We start from the raw sequence: 23,121 nt of genomic DNA, 5'->3' as shown, positions 1-23,121 counted from the left end.
GCCACATCATATTCGTTAGTTTATGGTGTGGAGGCTGTCATTTCGATTGAAATACAAGTTACATCACTCAGAGTAGCAGTGTACCAGTCGATTACAAATGATGAGAATGTAAACATAAGGCTAGCAGAATTAGATTTACTCGATGAAAAGCGACTAGCAGCTCAACAGCAATTGCAATTATATCAAGCAAGGATTTTCACTGCATTTGATAAGAAAGTCAAGCATCACTCTTTCACGAAAGGTGATCTGGTCTTGATGTTGAAGAGGCCAATAGTGGCCACCCGCAAGACAGGGTGCAAGTTCGACCCTAAATAGGATGGGCCATATATCATAACCAAAGTATATTCCAATGCGGCATACAAAATTATAGGTCAGGATGGACGAGGTATCAATATATCGGTCAATGCTCGCTTCCTCAAGAAATATCGTCCCTGACGGTGCAAAAGATTTTGATCCAGAAGATTATCAAGATAATGCTTCTATATCAAAAGGGAGCAATTATGAAGTGAAATGATGAAACAACCTTAAAAGGGCAAAAGCCTTGTAATCTTTCGTTCATATATGAATAAAGGGTGAATTTTCAAGCATATCAAGATCAAGCATCAACAACTATTACTGAAATTATTAGCGGTCATTGCTGTCACTGATCATTTATATGAAGTTGCTTTATCAAAGTTGTTGTCATCGCCAAGCCAATTCACTATTATTTTTTTAAATGAAGACAGATGTCGTCAGAACATTATCAGCAATGGTGATATATCAATTATTGATTCACCATTCATAACTAACCACGTGCAAATTTTATGACAACAATCGCAGCTCATCATCTAAGACAGCCTAGCCATGCCTATACAGCCAACTACGCATGAGACTCACCACCGTCGGTAATATATATATCATTCGGGCAGCAGTGACAAGCCAGTGGCCTTAAAAAGCCCGTATAGGCCATCACATGCATACCCATGCAGGCAGTGGATGGAGTCAATGACTAAAAGCCCCTAAGTGGCCAAAAAGTCTACAATAGCTAGTCACGCGTGAGACCAATGCCATCTGTATAGCTTCCGACAGTGTCACGGGGAAAGGAAGAAAGTGCCCTCCTGTGAATGGATTCGACCTTGTGGAAGAAGATTAAGCGGGCTGCAGTGTGCGCTCTTTGGCCATTGTCCATACCATGCATAAGACCCCCTATATTCCTAGCTTGATTTCAGTAATAACTCATGAGGACAGGGTTACTATAAAATACCCCCTCATTAATGGACTGGCGGTCACGGATTTGGTACCCTAAGGTAGCCTTGCGCACCCCATGAACTCTAGAGAGTTACTGCGGCCAACCCTATGCATAAATCCCATAGAGTTCACGGCCCTGGTAGCTTCACTTGGCCCCTCTGATGGATCGCGGTTTGTAAACTCCCCAGCTATGATAAGTCCAGTGAACTCGTAAGAGTTACAGAGACCATTCACGTGAGACTTGACTCTAATTACTTATGAGTCTATAAAACTATGTTGCTCCACTACTCAAGAGCTTAAACTATGTTGCTCCACTACTCAAGAGCTTAAACTGCGTGGCTATCTGACTAAACTGAAACCTAGTCCTGCCTATCAAAATAAAATCATATAGGAAATCCCGCACTAACAAGCATGATAAAAAAAACTTTCGGAAGAAACAATTATTTCAAAACATTGTAATGCATTTATATATATTGTAGTTCAAAAGAAAATTACATGTGATCATAAAAGAAAATAGAACAAAGTCTTTACAGTTCTTCTACCATGCCTACTGCTGCAAAATATTTTTGCAAGTCTTCTGTGAGTTGAACCTGAGCTACAACGTGCTTTGTTTTAGCCTCAAAGATAATTTTTGCGTGATCAGGAACATCGGCTAATTTCCTCTCCAAAGAGGCAATCGGTTCTTCATTTTTTTATCAGTTCAGATCGTTCAGCATTAGCAGAATGAATATTCGCCTGCATCTTCTCCTAGATATTCTTTATATTCAACTCCTCTTGTTGAATTTCCTTATTCAGAAGAGCAATTTGATTATGAATAGTTATTATATCGTCGGTGGAAGCTTTCAGTTGATTTGGAGGGATAACTGCTCTTGATCATATCTGGAGACGATAGAAGCAATTTGGGAAGCCTTCTCCTTGGAAGAGGCCAGCTATCTTTCGCATTCCAGAATCTCTGGAGCAACAACTACACTCTCTGCCAATTTTAACACAATTATCGATTCATGAAATCTTAAGAGAGAGTCGCGTAAGGGAGAAACATTAATTTTGGCCACCCTTGGGGCACTATCCAAGATCTCTATAGCAATATTTAGATCTGACCATTGATCGGGATCTTTAAACATGTGGATAGCTGCCGACATGGAATTCCTCATTAATATTAATTTATACGGCGGGATTTTCTCAAAAGATGACAGATCGGAAACCATGGCAATGGAATCAGAGCTAGCTGTGCCACTCCGAGGAGGATTTCCTACAAAATAATAGAAGAAGGAAGTTGTAATACAAGCCATGAAAGTAAATGACATAAAAGTACAAATGAAAGAAGGAGCGAATATACCTTCTGCCAGAGTTTGAGTAGCGGGAGATTGCGTCTCTCTAACGAAAGGACCAGGCCTTATCATATCAGTAAAAGAAGGGGCTCTGGCCTCAGTACTCGAATCTATAGTTGTCGGAGTTGGTAGATCAGTGGGCTCTGTTGGAAAGACAATTCTGCAGGCCACCACCTTTGATGCTACAAGGGGAGCCAAAGAAATCCTTGATGGAACCGATGGTGCAACAGGAGGAAGATCTTCAGGGGGAGTATCGCCTGTTCTACCACTAGTAGCATGAATACCTAAAACAAAGAAAATAACAATAATGATAAAATAGTAATGGCAAGCGAAAGATTAAATGATAAAATTGCAGGAAAATTTTACGTGGCGAATATCCATATTCACCATAATCTAAATGTTCCTCATCTTCCTCTTCTATTGTTGGGACTTTTACAGGAACATCAGCAGTGGAAGGATCTTCGATCTCAATGTTTTCAAGAATCGATGAAGGATATCCTTTGCCAGCGGAAACACCTTCTATAACAGCATCATCATCCTCATCATCAATATTGACTTCTCCCTCTTCAAAATCCTCATCATCATCAGCTCCTTCATCACCTTTCTCAGTGTCATATTCAAAGGAAACAGTATCTTCAGATGATGAGGGTGAACTCTCTTCCTTTAATTCTTCTTCTTCTATTTCTTCAATTACAATTTCCTTCCCTTTAGAAGGGGAGATTTTGCTACTTCTTGTATGAATATCTTCATTAGTTGGGACCGGAGAAGTCGAAGCAGTGATTCCTTCTTGAGGAGAAGGAGGAGAAGCCTAAGAACGCGATCGAGATCTTGTCATTGGAGAAGGTGGAATGAGGTGAGCAGATTGAGGAATAGGGGAAGGAACTGGAACATCTTGAATGACAGTAATATTCTCTTGAGCAGGAGAGGGAACTTCTGTCACATCTTCAACTGCTCTGTTGGAGCGCTCTCAGGGAACCTTTTCAAAATCCATGACAACCCCGTGGGCTATCCATCCTTCCATGGTATTGGCCGGTTTTCTCTCGCGAATTGGCTCTTTAAGAGATATTTTTCTACAAATATGGCCGGGAAAAGCCGCATGAATCTTCTCCGATATAAAGCCTATTCCCTCTTCAAATCTGCGACCTTTGAGCTTTGGTGGCTGTGGTGGCTATTCAAAACCCCAAATATAGGGCTGCGATGTAGTAATAATCTCGGTAAGATCGAGGTCGAATCTACAGGGACTGAACCTTGTAAGTATTCTAAAAGTAACCAGAACTAGAACTAGAAGAAGATGTAATCTAAATCAGGAGAATGTAAGAGAATAATGGTGGATTATTAAACTAAAATTTGTAAAATTCCAAGGTGGGAAACTAGGGTTTCTAAGGATCCACTTGTAGAGATCAGGGAGATCTATGCTTGATTCACGAACACAATGGTACAGACTAGGATACGAGCCTTACAAACGATATATCATTAAAAACCAAATTTGAACTTCCTTTGATCCAGTTTCAAGAGATGAGAGGTATGAGAATTAGAATTGATTCCATCACAAAACCATGCCCATGAGACAAAGCAAACAATGGAATTTAACCAATCCACAACATCCATATCCATATTGTAACGACCTTGGAATTTTGTGCTAATCTTTCCTTAAGTAGTTGTTTTTGGGGTAATTAGCGCTCTACTTGATTGCTTGTGAAATTCGCATCAATCACTTTAAATTGTATCTGCATGGCTCTAAACGTGCGATTAGTGAGCGCTACATCACTCTATATGGGATCCATCGCTAAATCCGGTTGCTGGGGGATTTTTGGAAGATCTGGATCGGACTGACCGCGCATCGAAAGTCCGATGGCGATGATCTTAGTTAGTTCACAGAGTTGGGCTTGGTCTTCACCTCAAAAATCAAGTCGATCGGATGTTCTAGGTCGATTTGATTGAGTTCGGAGTGAAGAGTGTGAGAACGGTTGGAATTTAATAAGCTTTTATGAAATCCGAGTCGCTCGCGCGACGATTTTAAGCTATCGACCGTTGGATTCGACCCAATTTCACCCTCGATCGGGATGGTTGGCCCAGGCATATCCTAGTGCTTGTGGACTGATCGAGTTTCCGTGACCGTTGAATTGAGTGTGGTCCGCCACGCTGATCTGAAGAGCCGGTCGGTACGAAAACTCAGGCTGACCTAGATCCATGGTCGGTGAGCTTAAGTCCGACCTTTCGTGGTTATAGGCCCACCAAGTGCTTCGTTGGATCGAGAAAGGCGTACTTTGGTTATTACCTAAGTATACCTTGACCATTGGGGTTATTTCCATCATTTTAAGGCCTATATATAGTCCTTAAACCTAGCTCTCATTTCCATACGAATTTTCTCTAACCCTAGCTTGGAGAGAGAGTGGAAAGAGAGAGTTACTGAGAGAGATTGGTTGGTGAATCATATTGATTCTTCCTTGTTCTTCTTCAACTTTGAATCTTCACTATGAATCGTTCCTATGACGATTCTGATTTCTTTTGGGTTAAGTTAAACTAACCCTAATTTGTGTTAGAGCTTAGATTAGACTTGGTGTTGTTGTATCTCATTTCTATCCTTATTTTAGGGTATTCTTGCGCCGTTGACGAAGACAACTCGTCTAAATCAGTTCGGCGGTTCTTTCTTTGCTTAAGGTGCGGACTTTAAGTGTATAGGTTATGGTTTTCAAGGCTTTCAATCCCAGTTAGTGATTTATTCTTGTTATGGATGAGATTTCACATGTCAAATGTTATGTTTGCATTGCTTTCCTGATATGCATGTGCTATATTGAGATTTGTGTATTCTATGTGTATTTATAAAGTACCGTATACGTATAGAATATGCACTTGTGCTTGCCATGATTATTGGTCATGTATGTATGCTAGATGCATGTATGACAACTCCTTGATAAAAGGAATTGTCTAAGTGCATGTATTTCAACATGCGTCATGTATGTTGTTCCTTGTATGCTAAGTGTTTGTAGAAATGCATGAATGATCTAAGTGTAACTGATTACACTAATTGTGGGCGTTGAGAAGTGATTCTCAATACTTCTATGGATGCGCATGATTTCCCTTATGCATTTACATTCCAAGTTATTTAAATTCAAGCATCTCCTATGCTTACATTTATGTTAAGTTGATATTATTCAGATGTGTATGTAACATGATTTGAGTTATTGTTCCATTACTGTTTTACATTCCATATGAATATCTGTCGTAGTGTAGGATGTTTGGGACTATGCCTTAGTCCAGGAAATCGGTAATTGACCCTTTGGTCGTGGTTGAGATTGCTTTCGCCACGTGAGACGCATTAGACGAACCCGAGTCGTATTAGAGTTGGCGCGTGGTTTGGCCACGCGGAGTGTTTGCGCACTCTATGTCGTTCAATTCAACGTGCGCTCGTGCTAGTCGAGTTCGTCAAGTAACCCGATTGTCAAGTGTATGTTAACCATGTATGGACGCTACTGCTTGAATATAGGGTACCGAACTTACCAGTGAAATCCTAATAACCATGGTACGATCCGCTAAGACTCATGAGCCGGACATGGTGGTATGGGACACCGTGGTCGAGCCGTCGGCCTACGTTGGGGTGTGACGAGCCTCCCCGTAGTGACCGGTGAGCAACTAAACTCGTGAGCCGATTATGGTGGTATGGGACACTATATTCGTTTTTGTCGGCCTACATTGATTGGTGACGAGCCCTTTGTAGTGACCTCGAGCATACCTGGATACCACAAGGAGGTGACGAGCCGATCTGTGGTAGTAAGGGCATGAAAGGCGTGCATTGATTGGTGACGAGCCCTTTGCTACGACCTCAACTATATGATCGTATGAGATGTCTAGGATTGACGACCCGAGTATGGATCACTTTTTGGATGATGATATGAGGAAGGTATCTTAGCTTCCCAATCCTGGTGTATGAATTGGACTAATAACAACTTGGTAATCATATCCATGCACCGCATTTGCATGTGCTTTGTAGATGTGGCGCACTTTGAGGCGATGTCATGCGTAACGTAAGATGAAGACGCGAGGGTGTACGCGTGAGGGCACGCATCATATTGCATTCATACTTGCATTAACAAGAGTACTTAGGATTTATTTAATTGTCTGCTTTATCATTCTTGTTTGATTGAGCGATAGCATGTTAACCGAAAGTGCCTTATTGTTCCAGAGTTGATCACTCACTCCCACGTTTAGGCGGTGTTTCACACCCACCGGACTGCATCTTAGGCCACGATGTTGCGAGATGTGGATGTGACGTCGAGGCGAGCGGAGCTGGATGACGACAGCAGTGCCTTCTCCTATATGCGGTTTTGAGACGGGTTCTAGCGAGCCTCGATCCTATTGCGCGGGATCTATGGGATTACTATTTTTGGGAACTCGAAATGATGTAACTTGTACTTATAAATTTTGATAAATAACACTTTTACACGATCCGGTTGTATATGTAATTCCAGGGACTTACACTTGTACACATATTTTACTATAAGTCTTCCGCTTGCTTTATTCACTTACCCCTGAATCATATCTGCGTTTTGGCTTAATCTATCCCATGTTTATGTGCTAATACAGTCAACATACATCATTCATTAATTATGTTGCATAAGTGATGTTTTGGAACTCGGGAGCTGAGTTATGCTCGACCCCCGAATTTCAGGGCGTTACAAGTTGGTATCAGAGCATGATCTGGATTAAACTGGACCTGGGTTATGGTCACACACCGCACGTTGTCACCACTATAGTGTAATTGGGTGCGGGTCTATCATCGCTTTGTGTTTGTGCTCCGTAGTTTCTATCGGCGAAAGTTTCCTGAAAACCTTTACCGAGATCGAGTCTGTACCCTTACCTGATCACACACAGCGACCCGAAACCTGTTCTAGACCCTCTATTAATGAGTGTAGATGGTCTACCCTCCCATTATTCAGTTTTAAACCTTCCAGAAATCGCTGTTTGTATCAGATTTCTGTCAGAATGACCCGATAAGCTTCAAATTACACAAGGGGCCAATCGGGGCATTTTCTGTGGGACCCAGGGGGGGAACCACATCATTTGGACCAAGGAGGACCAGGAGGACCTCGCCAAATCGGCGAGGCATCGCCGATATGTCCAGAGACCGGCGATGCCATCGCCGGTTCGGCGAGGGATCGCCGGTCGTTGGGCCGACGCGGCCGACGCGGGCCGATCGTCCATGAGGCTTGTGTGGCCCACCCCTCCACGGTTTCCATTTTAAAACCCTTCCTTTCATCTATTTCCTTCACAAAACCCTCTTCCAAGCTCTCCTTTTCTTCAACAACCTCTCCAAACTCTCTCAAATCTCTCCCAAATCTTCATCTTCCTTCCATTTTCGTGCAAACCCATCACTCCATTCTCAAATCTTCCATTCCATTGCTGATTTCTCCATCTTTCCCTCTCATTTGAGCCCTTTCATTCCCTTTTTGGCTCATAGTTGTGTGGAAGCTTCACCATCTTCCTATTTCTCTCTTTCTCTCATTTCTCATGGCCCTCTTTGAGATTGTGGGCCATCTTTTCCAGTTCGTCCCTTGTTTCCTTGATGGGGAAGATGAGAGCGCCCGTGGATGAAGCCGGGCCGAGCCGCCCAACCCGTGCACGGAGGCCGAGAGGTGCCGCCGCTAGCACGTCCGCCACGGGCGAGTTCCTGACGATGCGGGACCTCGATCCTCGAGCTCTTGTCAGTGGGACCTTGTTGGCGGAATTGTCGCATGGAGTCTATGAGGGGCGTAGAGTCCTTTTTGAGGCTCATGTTGATCCGCGGCTCTTTGGTGAGTTCTTTTTGTTGGAGCGCCTAGAAGGGGCTGGTTGGGGTCCCTTGTTCGAAGGCGAGTATCGCGCGAATGCTAGCACTGTTCGGGCCTTCTATGCCATTCTGGAGCCTTCGCTGGATCCTCTGCAGTTCAAGATTCACTGTGGTAGCGGTCGAGTTGGAATTGTCAATGTTGCTTTGATATCCCGACTCTTGAAGGTGCCACTTGGGAAAGTGCATGCCAGCGAGAAGAATGTGGACAGTGTGCGCGAGAGGGATCGTCCCGATCCTTGTGTGGTCGTCTGGTCGAATGGCAGCAGAATAGGAGTCTTTTGGCTTCTCACATGACGGACGACTTCCGTTTGCTTCACCACATCTTTACGTTCAATGTGTACCCCAGGTGGAGCAACCGCAGTGAGTGTACGCGCCTGATGGTAGATTTTCTATATCGGGTGGGGCAGGATGCGAAGTTGTGTGTGCCGACGTACGTCCTGCGCCAGATTATTCTCATCGCTCGTTCGAGTAGACGGACCGAGTCTCTTCCCTTTGGCCGCCTCATTTGCAAGATTGCACATGAGTTTGGCTATAGGCTTGGAGCCGAGAAGCCGGTCCCTGTTCGTCATCTCAACTTGAGGACCCTTAAGGCGATGGAGGTTGGTTACAGTCGGCTTGCCTCGAGGGTGAGGCCGGGTCCGAGAGTGATGATGAGAGTTATCTTTGAAGGTGGTGCGGAGTCGAGGAAGAAGCGAGCAAGACGAGGAAGAGAGTGGGGCACAAGATTCGAGTGATCGCTCTCCTCTTGTGGTGCCAGAGCGGGCGCAGAGCAGATTGCGAGAGATGCCCGTCTTACACGGCTTGAAGAAGGGCAAGGTGCTTTACGCCAGGAGATGGTGGATCTTCGAGGCTTGGTTAAGCACAAGTTCAAGAAGATGTCCCGGACTTTGAAGTCTATCCTGTGTTGCTTGCGGGATAAGGGTGCTCCGCCTCCGTCTCCTCACCGACGAGTAGCATCGTCGTGGCCGTCTTTGCTTTGTTTGGTGTTTCTTTCTGTGTGTGGCCGTTGTTGGCTTGTAGTTGGTGTTGTTGTAGTGTTGTAGCTGTTAGTGGTTGTAGTAGTTGTGGTTGTTTGAGGTGTTAGATGTTGTTGTTTTCATGCTTTCCTGGTCGTGATTCATGTATTGCTGCACTACTTGTATTGCGACGATTTTGGTTAATGGAATGCATGTTGTTTGTTTTTGGAGTTGTGCTGTGATTGATCATGGAAGTGGATCGATCCGTGTTGATTTGCTAGTCGCACCGCTTTATCACTACGATGTTATTATGGGTATGGATTGGCTCACGAGGATGCGAGCTGAGATTGATTGTGAAGCGAGATCAGTGACGATCCATGGACCTGAGGGCGAGATTGTTACTTTCCCAGTTCAGGTCAGTTACCCTATTCGTATTGATTTTTATTCTTCTCTGTTGGAGAGTTCGGCCGAGTCGGCGTTGGTTAGTCGCCGGTAGTTCGGGAGTTTGAAGATGTGTTTGAGTCGATTCTGGATTACCTCCTCGGCGTGAGATTGATTTTGCTATCGATCTTATGCAGTGCGGCGCCCATTTCTTTACCCACCTATCGGATGCCTCAGTGAAATGGAGGAGTTGAGGAAGCGAGATAGATGGTTTGCTAGAATTGGGTTTTATTCGGCCCAGTGTGTCTCCTTGGGAGCACCTACTTCTTTGTGAAGAAGAAGGATGGTTCCTTGCGATTGTGTATTGATTATCGCGAGTTGAATTAAGGTATCTGTGAAGAATAAGTACCCCTTGCCCGGGATTGATGATCTGTTTGATCGGTTGAAGGGGCACGGTACTTTTCGAAGGTTGATCTGCGATCGGTATCATCGATTCGCGTCGAGGATGGGGGCGTGCGAAGACCGCTTCGAGGACCGGCCGGTCATTATGAGTTCCTTGTGATGTCGTTCGGTCGGACGCAAACGCACCGGCCGTGTTCATGGATCCGATGAACAGGGTATTCGGCCGTTTCTGTTTCGATTCGTCATTGTATTTATTGATGACATCTTGATTTATTCGGCGAGCGGCAGAGCACGAGGAGCACTTAAGAGCGGTTTTGGGTACTCTTAGGGAGCATCGGCTTTTCGCACAGTTCAAGAAGTGTGATTTCCGGAAAGAGGAAGTCAAGTTCTGGGACATGTGGTGTCCAAGGAAGGTATAGCCGTCGACCTTGCCAAGGTAGGTGCAGTGCAGGACTGATCTCGACAAACATTCTTGAGGTGAGGAGTTTTCTTGGCCTTGCAAGCAGGCTATTATCGGCGCTTTATTCGGGACTTCTCGAAGATTGCCGGACCGTTGTCGCGGTGACACGGAAGGATTTGAAGTTTGCTTGGAGTGAGCGGGCGGAGTTACTTTTCAGGAGGTGAAGGACAAGTTGACGTCCGCTCCTGTGCTAGTATTGCGAGCAAGGGGTTAAGTATATTATATATCGACGCCTCTCGCGTTGGTGCAGGTTGTGTCCTTATGCGAAGGGCGGTGATTGCTTATGCTTCGGCGTCGATTAAGGAAACACGAAGAGAATTACCCTACGCACGACATGGAACGGCCGTCATCTTCGCATTAAAGCTTTGGAGACATTACCTTTATGGTGAGGAGTTCGAGCTCTTTTGCGACCACAAGAGCCTTAAGTATATTTTCACGCAGCGTGATTTGAATATGAGGCGGCGCAGGTGGATGGAAACATTGAAGGACTTCAAGTTCGATGTTTCTTACCATCCTGGTAAGGCGAACCTTGTGGCGGATGCGTTGAGTCGCAAGAAGGCTTTGGAGTTTGCGGCTCCGTTGATGACAGAGTGGGAGATGTTGGAGTTCGTGCGCGATTTTGAGCGAAGCTTACGGTGGTTGAGCCGTATGAGGTTATCGCACACATTCGTGTACGGCCGTCATCGACGAGAGGATCGTTGCGGCTCCAGGTAGATGATGAGCTCTTGGTGAAGATGAGGCGGCGGGTTGGTACAGATGAGAACTCCGACTGGAGTGTTAGTTCTGATGGGGGCCTACGTTTTCGTGGCCGGTTATGTGTTCCTGACATCCCTGACTTGAGGCGTGAGGTTCTCGAGTTAGCCCAGAGTTCTAAGCTTGCGATGCATCCAGGTAGCACAAAGATGTATCAGGATATGAAGAGGTCTTATTGGTGGGACAATATGAAGGTCCAGTTTGTGTTGAATTTGTTTCTCGTTGTCTCACGTGCCGGCAAGTCAAGGCAGAGCATCGCCGACCTCTGGTTTGCTACCCATGCCCATAGCCGAATGGAAGTGGGATTTCATCTCTATGGATTTTATTTATGGGTTGCCGAGGACGAGAAGGGATTTGACTCTATTTGGGTGATCGTCGATCGATTAACGAAGTCGGCGCATTTCTTACCGATCGAGTCACTTACTCTGCACGAGTTGGCTAGGTTGTAAATCAAGGAGATAGTGAGTCTGCATGGAGTTCCCATGGAGATTGTGTCTGATAGAGACACGCGTTTTACATCTATCTTCTGGACTCGTATCAAGGAAGCGATGGGTGTGAAAGTTCAGCACCGCGTTTCATCCGCAAACAGATGGGCGGACGGAGCGCGTGAATCAAGTCCTGGAAGATATGTTGCGAGCTTGTGTTTTGGATTTCAAAGACGGTTGGGATGATTGTCTTCGGTATGCCGAGTTCGCGTATAATAATAGTTTCCGGCGAGTATCGGTATGGCTCCCTTCGAGGCGTTGTATGGTCGCCGTGCGAGCACCACATTGTTGGGCGAGAAATTGGTGGCGTAGTTTGCTTGGCCTAGAGTTGGTGCAGGTGACTTCAGAGAAGGTCGACATCATTCGGCGTCGACTTCTAGCGCGTGAGGCAGAGCGAGAAGAGTTATCTTGATACTGAGGCGTCGGACCGCTTGAGTTCGTAGTGGGAGATCATGTTTTTCGAAGGTCTCTCCTATGAAGGGAGTTTTGCGGTTCGGTAGGAAGGAAGCTTACGCCGAGATTTATTGGTCCATTTCAAGTTCTGGATCGAGTGGGAGCGGTAGCTTACTGCCTTGCTTTGCCCACACCTCTTGCGGGCGTGCATAACGTATTTCATATCTCTATGTTGAAGAAGTACGTTCCTGATCCTTCGCATATTATCGGTTGGGAGCAAGTGCAGTTAAGTGAGGATGCCACTTATGTACTGCAACCGACGCGTATTCTGGATAGAAAGGAGCAGGTATTGCGTAGCAAGGTTATCCCTCTCGTGAAGGTGTTATGGTCGCATCATGGCGTAGAAGAGGCTACTTGGGAATCTGAAGCTGAGGTCAGGAAGACCTACCCTCTGATCCTTGAGGCTTATATGAAGGTATGAATTTCGAGGACGAAATTTTCTTTAAGGGGGTAGATTGTAACGACCTTGGAATTTTGTGCTAATCTTTCCTTAAGTAGTTGTTTTTGGGGTAATTAGCGCTTACTTGATTGCTTGTGAAATTCGCATCAATCACTTTAAATTGTATCCGCATGGCTCTAAGCGTGTAGATTAGTGAGCGCTACATCACTCCGAAATCTGAGATCCATCGCTAAATCCGATTATTCTGGAGAATTTGGAAGATCTGGATCGGACTGGACCGCGCATCGAAAGTCCGATGGCGATGATCTTAATTGCGGTCACCGAGTTGGGCTTGGTCTTCACCTCAAAAATCAAGTCGATCGATGTTCCGGGTCGATTTGATTGAGTTCGAGTGAAGAGTGTGAGAACGGTTGGAATTTAATAAGCTTTTATGAAATCTGAGTCGTGTCGCTTGCGCGACGATTTTAAGCATTCTGACCGTTGGATTCTGACCCAATTTCACCCTCTGATCAGGATGGTTGGCCCGGGCATATCCTAGTGCTTGTGGACTTGATGAGATTTAGTGACCGTTGAATTGAGTGTGGTCGCCACTACTGATCGAAGAGCGGTCGGTGCGAGAAACTCGCTGACCTAGATCCATGGTCGGTGAGCTTAAGTCCGACCTTTCGTGGTTATAGGCCCACCGAAGTGCTTCGTTGGATCGAGAAAGGCGTACTTTGGTTATTACCTAAGTATACCTTGACCACAGGGGTTATTTCCATCATTTTAAGGCCTATATATAGTCCTTAAACCCTAGCTCTCATTTCCATACGAATTTTCTCTAACCCTAGCTTGGAGAGAGAGTGGAAAAGAGAGAGTTAGTGAGAGAGATTGGTTGGTGAATCATCTTGATTCTTCCTTGTTCTTCTTCACCTTTGAATCTTCACTTTGAATCGTTCCTCTGACGATTCTGAGTTCTTTTGGGGTAAGTTAACCTAACCCTAACCGGTGTTAGAGCTTAGATTAGACTTGGTGTTGTTGTATCTCATTTCTATCCTTATTTTAGGGTATTCTTGCGCCGTTGTCGAAGACAACCGTCTAAATCAGTTCGTCGGTTCTTTCTTTGCTTAAGGTGCGGACTTTAAGTGTATAGGTTATGGTTTTCAAGGCTTTCAATCCCGATTAGTGATTTATTCTTGTTATGGATGAGATTTCACATGTCAAATGTTATGTTTGCATTGCTTTCCTGATATGCATGTGCTATATTGAGATTTGTGTATTCTATGTGTATTTATAAAGTACCGTATACGTATAGAATATGCACTTGTGCTTGCCATGATTATTGGTCATGTATGTATGCTAGATGCATGTATGACAACTCCTTGATAAAAGGAATTGTCTAAGTGCATGTATTTCAACATGCGTCATGTATGTTGTTCCATGTATGCTAAGTGTTTGTAGAAATGCATGGATGATCTAAGTGTAACTGATTACACTAAATGTGGGCGTTGAGAAGTGATTCTCAATACTCCTATGGATGCGCATGATTTCCTTATGCATTTACATTCCAAGTTATTTAAATTCAAGCATTCCTATGCTTACATTTATGTTAAGTTGATATTATTCAGATGTGTATGTAACATGATTTGAGTTATTGTTCCATTCCTGTTTTACAATCCATATGAATATCTGTCGTAGTGTAGGATGTTTGGGACTATGCCTTAGTCCAGGAAATCGGTAATTGACCCTTTGGTCGTGGTTGAGATTGCTTTCGCCACGTGAGACGCATTAGACGAACCCGAGTCGTATTAGAGTTGGCGGCAGTGGTTTGGCCACGCGAGTGTTTGCGCACTCTATGTCGCTCAATTCAACGTGCGCTCGTGCTAGTCGAGTTCGTCAACTAACCCGATTGTCCAGTGTATGTTAACCATGTATGGACGCTACTGCTTGAATCTAGAGTACCGAACTTACCAGTGAAATCCTAATAACCATGGTACCTGATCCGCTAAGACTCATGAGCCGGACATGGTGGTATGGGACACCGTGGTCGAGCTGTCGGCCTACGCTGGGGTGACGAGCCTCCCGTAGTGACCAAAGTGAGCAACTAAACTCGTGAGCCGATTATGGTGGTATGGGACACTATATTCGTCTTTGTCGGCCTACATTGATTGGTGACGAGCCCTTTGTAGTGACCTCGAGCATACCGGATACCACAAGGAGGTGACGAGCCGATCTGTGGTAGTAAGGGCATGAAAGGCGTGCATTGATTGGTGACGAGCCCTTTGCTACGACCTCAACTATATGATCGTATGAGATGTCTAGGATTGACGACCTTAGTATGGATCACTGTTTGGATGATGATATGAGGAAGGTATCTTAGCTTCCCAATCCTGCTGTATGAATTGGACTAATAACAACTTGGTAATCATATCCATGCACCGCATTTGCATGTGCTTTGTAGCTGTGGCGCACCTTGCGGCGATGACATGCGTAACGTAAGATGAAGACGCGAGGGTGTACGCGTGAGGGCACGCATCATATTGCATTCATACTTGCATTAACAAGAGTACTTAGGATTTATTTAATTGTCCCGCTTTATCATTACTGTTTGATTGAATTGATAACATGTTAACCGGTGCCTTATTGTTCCATGAGTTGATCACTCACTCCCACGTTTAGGGGCGGTGTTTCACACCCACCGGACTGCCTTAGGCCCCGATGTTGCGAGATGTGGATGTGACGTCGAGGCAGAGCGAGGCCGGATGACGACGCAGGCCGCCTTCTCCTATATGCAGCAGTTTTGAGACGGGTTCTAGCGAGCCTCGATCGATGCGCGGGATCTATGGGATTACTATTGTTGGGAACTGAAATGATGTAACTTGTACTTATAAATTTTGATAAATAACACTTTTACACGATCTGGTTGTATATGTAATTCATGGACTTACACTTGTACACATATTTTACTATAAGTCTTCCGCTTGCTTTATTCACTTACCCCTGAATCATATCTGCGTTTTGGCTTAATCTATCCCGTGTTTATGTGCTAATACAGTCAACATACATCATTCATTAATTATGTTGCATAAGTCATGAGACAAAGCAAACAACAGAATTTAACCAATCCACAACCAATCTAAAAGAGTTATGAACGTTAGGAAGGATTCCATCATCCAACATGTCCATAAGACGATGGTGAACAATAGGGCTTTCGAACTTCATAATCATAATAATAAAAAGAACATACTCAAAGCTATCGCAGATCCATTGTAATTTAAGTCATAATCAACCATTAAAAACTATGAATATTCCTTCATAATCAAACTAGAATCCAAGAGAGTTCAATAAAGCATGAATCAAAGCATAAAAATAACCCATCACACTACAAGCTTCACCTCTTAGCCCTAGCTAAGAGGTTTAGCCTGTCATCACCATGATCAAACTAAGCTCTTAAAGGAAAGAAATAAACAAAACCAGGAAAGAAGAAGGAAGAAGCTAGCCAACTCCACGTCTCTCTCTCTCTCTCTATGCTTCTCGCATCCAAGCTCCCAAGATTTCCCTTCAAGCTCTCTCTCTCTTCTCTCCTTTTATAAGCAGTAAGGGGTGGTGGAGGGAGTGCGAAAGGAGAGGTGGTGGTTGGAGAACATGTGCAGCACCTTTCGCATGTGAAAGAAAAACGCAACAAGTTGCATGTGAATTGAATTTTTGGGGTGCTTGCTATCCAAAACTTGAATTTTTCTTCATAACTAGGGTCGTGGCCACCCTCTAAAGATTTTGTATGGTTTGAATTAGCCAACCGACCGTGATCATGCACGTACAATGCCCCAAAAATCTTGGTTTTCCCGAATGTGCGTTACATGCGACTTCTTGCGCTGAGATGCTCGGTGGGCCCCACAGTGGTGTTTTCGGAGAAATCCACCCCTGTGCATTAGATTCCTGGAGAAATTTTGGTCGGAAAGGGGTGGTTTTGGTCTAGTTTTGGTGCCGCCCATTGTATCAAATCACCCCGCCTTCATCCTACGTTTGACGGTGATCTGCATGTGTACGCGTGCATGGGACCAAGAAGACACCATGGGTACTGTCATGGTCACCCCCTCAGTCGAATGGACGGTCCCGATCATCCATCGGGACCATGATAGTGGTCCACTACAAGTCACAGGCAAGACAGCGTGCGGACACTATTTTCGTTTCGAAAATGGATCGGGTCTTGCGTCTTTAATTGGTCTGCACAGTCCAGTGCGCTGGGAGATTATGTACGCTGGGTGCGCACTCACCCCAAGGTGGGTCCCATCGTGATGTTCATGAGAAATCCACTTCGTCCATCCATTTTGTCATCCCATTTAAAGGGTTGAGACCAAAATTAAAGCATATCCAGATATTAGGTGGGCCCTAGATGAGTGATTTATGAGCTGATCTGGCCGTTGGGCCACTTCTACAAGGATCCAATGAGTGAAATTTTATGTGTACGATTAATTTAAGGTCCTCAGGCCAGATATAAAGTTTTGAGCCAAATGGATGATGGGAACCCTGTGATCTTGCATTCAAGATGATTTTCAGGCCTTTTCATCGTTGATTTCTTGATTTTCTCAGATCTTTGGTGTGTGAATTCTTCAATATCGGTCCCCTAAGATCTGTCCCTTGCCTTGGTGATTTCTGAGCATTAAATTCATACTTTTAATACCCTTTTTCAGTCTAAGCTCCTAAATTCACCTTGTAACACAAACATTATTAAAAGAGGGCATTAAACAATATCATGTTCGCAAAATCATCTAATAACTGGGGTCTCATATGCAATATTTGACCCTCAACACAATCCCTAACCAGTATTTTGCTAGTCCCGAGCAAAGTATGCAAAAAATAATTTAAGAATTACGGGACAATTCCTATAAACTTGAGTGATTTTTGAAAGACAATCTAGATAGCAGAATTCCAAGATACATCAATGTTAGGTATTTTCTTCTCCTAAACTCAAGCACACGGTAAACTTCATGGTCAAGTTCAAAGTATTAATCCATCGATTAGAATAGCTCCAAACATTGAGTTCCATGGGCATATATTGCAACTTCAACTTATCATGATTAAAGGTCCAATTCTCAACTTTCATGATATCATTGGTAATCAACAAAAGCATTTCGAATAGCCAAACCTAAACCGAAACTTGCCTTACAGTGCAGCCTTTTTTTCCTCTAGCTTTTGATTTTTTCCATCGATGGCTTCACGCTGTGTCAACCTTTTTAAAGATCTTTAACAAGTAGTCGTTTTCAATGACAATTATTTTTTTTAGCTGCTTTATTATTATTATAATGAACATGATGGACAAATTCCCGGGGCTGGTTCCTTCCATGCTTAGTGTAACCCTTCAATATCGAACTAAAACCTGTGTAAGCTAGATGTGACATGTGAAATCATGACTCAATCAATGTTTAAAACTTCTAATCATGGATTAATAATTTGGACTTAACTATGAAATCTAACAGATAACTGAATCCATGAATCATAAATTACCAACATTACGTATCTTATACTTCTAAATCAAAGATGGCCTTCCAAATCACTTCAATTTCATAAGAATTTCCAAAAAAATTTAAAAATTTGCACAATTTTTGCTCAAGACCTAGAAAATACTGATTAAGTAACCTAATATCCCATCCCCAACCTAAAATCTACATTGTCCTCAATGTAAAAGATATAAGCATCAAATGCACATGAGGCAAGGAAATTGAAGGAGAAGTGATGGAAGGATAGTACCTGATAAAGGAGTTACGAGGCTTTTTCCAAAGAGATCTCAGCATGTGTAAGTGCTATAGTTTATATCCCTGTCTGTTGTCAAATTTGTGGTGCCAAAATCACAGTTATGTTATATATAACTTGCATAAGTGAAGCTCTCTCAAGGATCAACATTCATGAACAAGCTAAGCTCACATCAAGCAAGGCTCACAAGCACAAGAATCAATCTTGAATGAAAGAACTGCTCATAAGACAAGACTCAAGCTGCAAGACTTCAAGAAGAGTACAAGGCAGTTGGTAAAGAACTCAAGACCCTTTCAAGATTGAGCTACATCAAGATTTCAAGATTGAACTCTTCAAGACTTCAAGGCTCATACTTCAAGGTCACTTGTTCCTAATGTTTCAATGTCCATACTTCATGATTGAGGTTTGATTGACCATAGGTTGACCTTAGAAGTAGGTCATTTTGGATACATAAACCGAATGTTTATTTTACTTGTGATTGGTCTGTTCTTCAACTAGTCCTAGGCCTTCTTCGACTAGTCCTAGACTTGCTTCGACCAGTCTAAGAAATTCCTCGATCAGTCGTGAGTTTGTTACAAATTCCGGATGAAATTTGTTAGGCTTCGACTAGTCCAGGAATCTGTTCGACCAGTCGTAGGAACATTGTCAACTACATCTTCGACCAGTCGAACATCTTCGACTCGAAATCCAGCGACGGTTTATAGTTTCTTTGACCAGTCAAAGGAAACCTACGACCAGTCGTAGGTGACCTACGACCAGTCGTAGGAGACCTTCGACCAGTCGTAAAACGGTCAGAGCATATCCCGCCGAATTTTTCAAATATCTGTTGTTGCTTCGACTAGTCGAAGAGCACTCTAGACCAGTCGAAGACCCGATCTTCTCACTTATAAATAGTGCACGAATCTCAGAAGAAATCATCGATTTAATTAATCTATTCAAGCCAATCTTCGTCGAACTTCTGAGAGATAATTCTGTGCTCCATCTAAGCTAAGTGTGCTTATTTAATATTCTCTTTCCTTAGCTTTATTTAATTGATTTTGTTTCTGCTATTCCAATCTGATTTGATAAGAGGAATCATTATTCCCTTTCTTTGGAATCAAAATCAATTAAGGCAAGCCCTATTTGGTTTAATTTAAAATCTATTAGAATTAAAACCATTGTAATTGAGTACTGGACATTGAACTTGGACATTCAATCATCTACTCTGATTTGGTTCTACCGGGCTGCTACAACGAAGGAGATAATCAGGTATTTTACATTTAATTGTAAATTCCTTTCTGTTTTGGTTTCTTTCAAAGATTTCCCAGAAAAATCTTGTTGTATTGGTTATCTGAGGAGAGCCAGGAAAACTCAGAAGTGGGGTTTTTTTAATTGTGTAAGCCCACATACAAAGACACAATTGTAAAGGTTTTGGGTGAACTTGGGAAAACCTATTTTTAGTGAACGCTAATATCCCCTGTGTGAGGATATTAGGAGTGGAGTAGCATTTTGTGTGGCTGTTGTTTAACAGTTGGTGAACACACAGGCGAACCACTATAAACCCTTGTGTTGTGGTTGATTGATTTATTTTTCTAATCTTTTATTCTTTTGTGGGATGTATGTATGGTGGTGAATGTTGTAATCATTTAATTCAAGCTTTGTGAGAATGTTGTAATAGTTTAGAATTTATTTTTTGGTATTCCTTTATCAGCTTGATATTTCAATTTCTTTTGAAAGTTGTTCCAGCAAGGTTGCCCTGCCATTTTTATGGTGTATGGCTGTCCCTAGAACAATACATTTGTGATTGCAATTTATTTCAATTCCGTTTGTATTTATTTTTGTATTCCTCTTCGGTTTGAGACTTGATAGAAAGATCTTTCTAGAAATAAGGTTGTCCTACCATAAACTCTGGTTTTTGGTGTAAGGTTGTCCTTAGAACAACGTTTGTATCAACCTCTCAAGATCTGAATTTTGAGGTTATTTTACTTTCCTGCATTGTGATTTACTTTGGCTATCATTTTCTTTTTAATTCCGCTGTTATAAGTTTTATTTGGCATTGTCCTATTCACCCCCCCTCTAGGACATATAGCTTGGCCTTTTCAAGTGGTATCAAAGCCTAATAGCTCTTTTTTAATTCTTGGATTTAATTCCTGAGCTAACGATTTAAGCTATTTAAGATGTCAAATTTTGATAGCCTTTCAGTCACAAGGCCTCCACCCTTTGATGGCTCCAACTATGCCTATTGGAAAGCCAGAATGAGGATCTTCCTCAAATCAATGGATGAAAATGTGTGGCAAGCCACAGTGACTGAATGGAATCCTCCTATCATGGAAGTTACTGGGGTTGATGGTTCAAAATCTATGAAAGTCACACCATATTACCAATGGACCACTCTTCAGAAAAGTGAGAGTAGTGCAAATGCTAAAGCACTAAATGCAATTACTTGCGCACTATCACCGGATGAGTTCAAAAGAATCATTTCTTGTGATACTGCAAAGCAAGCTTGGGATATATTAGAAATGACACACGAGGGTACTACAATTGTCAAAAAATCTAAAGTCCAACTCCTCACAACTAGATTTGAAGAAATTCATATGGAGGAAAATGAAATGTTTATGAACTTTTACACTAGATTGAATGACATTGTAAAATCAATGTGGGGTCTTGGCGATAAAATCCCAGAAAGTAATGTGTGTGCAAAAATATTATGCTCACTTCCTAAACGGTTCAATTCTAAAGTAACCGCGATCCAGGAACTTCGTGATACGGATAATATGAGGGTAGAAGAACTAGTTGGTTCTCTACAAACCTACGAGTTAAACTTTAAAGCTCCTAAAGGTAAATCTATCACACTAAAATCTTCTAAATGTAATTCAGAAGAAAATTCTGATTCAGAAGATGATATGGCTCTTTTAGCTAAAAAATTTTACAAAATTTTCAAAAGCAAGAAAAGGGTTGATTTTCAAAAATCAAATGATAAAAAGAAGTTTAGACCCAAATCTAAAAAATCTTTGAAAGATAGTCAATGTTACAACTGTCAAGAATATGGGCACTTAGCAAATAGATGTCCTAAAAGGGACAAACCCAAGAAGAAGGGTATGTTGGCTACATGGGATGAATCATCTGATTTTGAAGGTACTTCTGAATCAGAAGATTCTGAAACTGAGTCGGGCAATGAGGTTAAAGCTCTTATGACTCTAGCCAAATTCACATTTTCAGATAATGACTCTACAAGTGAAGAAAATCTGAATAGTGAATGTAAAAATGAAGATGATCTTCAAGATGCTTACAATGCCCTATATAAGGAAAGTTGTAAAATTGCTGTCAAACTTAAACTTCAAAAAGAAAAGTTTTCTAAACTCAAAAATTGTTTTGAATCACTTGTCTTAGAAAAATCACAAATTTCAGATTGTTTTGAAAAATCAAAATGCGATTTGGAATTCAAAAACTCCCTAATTATTGATTTAAAATCTGAAATTGAGAAACTTAAAACTGAAGTATCTTCTCTTCTGAGTTTAAAGGACACATGGAAATATGCCCAAGGTGATCCAAAGTTAGAGAAACTTTTATCCGGATCAAGAAAATGTGGCGATCGATCTGGGTTGAGCTATGATAAAAATTTATCTCCTAAACAAAAGTATACTCCTCCTATGTTTGTTAAAGGAGAGTCCTCAAACTCAAAAGGGAAAAGTACTTATCAAGATTTTTCTAAAAATTCAAAAACTTTTCAAAAACCTAGAAGCAGCCATGTCAACTTTAATCAGAAACGAAATCCACTAGCTGAAAAGATAGTTGATTTACTCAAGGAGCTCTTAAAATCTAACTCTATAGGTCATTCCTACAAATATACACAAAAGAAGACCAACTATGTTCCTAAACCCAAAACGGTTATGAAATGGGTTCCTAAAGTTACCTGCTTGGTTACTCACACTACTTTCAAAGCAACAAGTCATTCAAAGTGGTACCTAGACAGTGGATGCTCCAGGCATATGACAGGTGACAAAGCTTTATTCACGGATCTGAAAGATATGACTGATGGTTCAGTCACATTTGGTGATGGTAGCAACTGCAAGATTATAGGCCAAGGTACGGTTCAACTTTTTAATCTTCCTGTGTTTAAAAATGTTTTATATGTTGAAGGCTTAAAACATAACTTGCTTAGTATATCACAAATATGTGATAATAACCATAATGTTCGGTTTTCTAATCAAAGCTGTGAGATTCTAAACAATAAGGGTTCTGTAATATTAACTGGACGTAGAACGTCTGAAAATTGCTATATTATTAGCGAATCCAGCTCATCTAATCAAACATGTTACATGGTCCATACAGACGAGACTGATTTATGGCATAAACGTCTTGGACATGTACATTATCGAAATTTATATCGATTGAGCAAACGAGAACTTGTAAGAGGTTTACCCAAACTTCAGAAATTAGATAAAATATGTGGTGAGTGCCAGATAGGCAAACAAACAAAGAACTCACACAAAAAGGTGAATTCAAATACCACATCAAGACCACTCGAACTTCTCCACATGGACTTGATAGGACCTACCAGAACGGAAAGTCGTGGTGGTAAAAAGTATATCTTGGTAATAGTTGATGACTTTACCAGATTGACTTGGTTAGTCTTCTTAAGGGATAAATCTGAAACCCTTGAAGAAGTAAGAAAAGTTCTCAAAAGGATTTAAACTGAAAAATCTTCTCAAATCAGTAAAATTCGTAGTGATCATGGAT

Source organism: Magnolia sinica, chromosome 6 (assembly GCF_029962835.1).
Source record: "Magnolia sinica isolate HGM2019 chromosome 6, MsV1, whole genome shotgun sequence".
Lineage (NCBI taxonomy): Eukaryota > Viridiplantae > Streptophyta > Magnoliopsida > Magnoliales > Magnoliaceae > Magnolia > Magnolia sinica.
Note: the sequence above shows the minus strand (reverse complement) of the source record.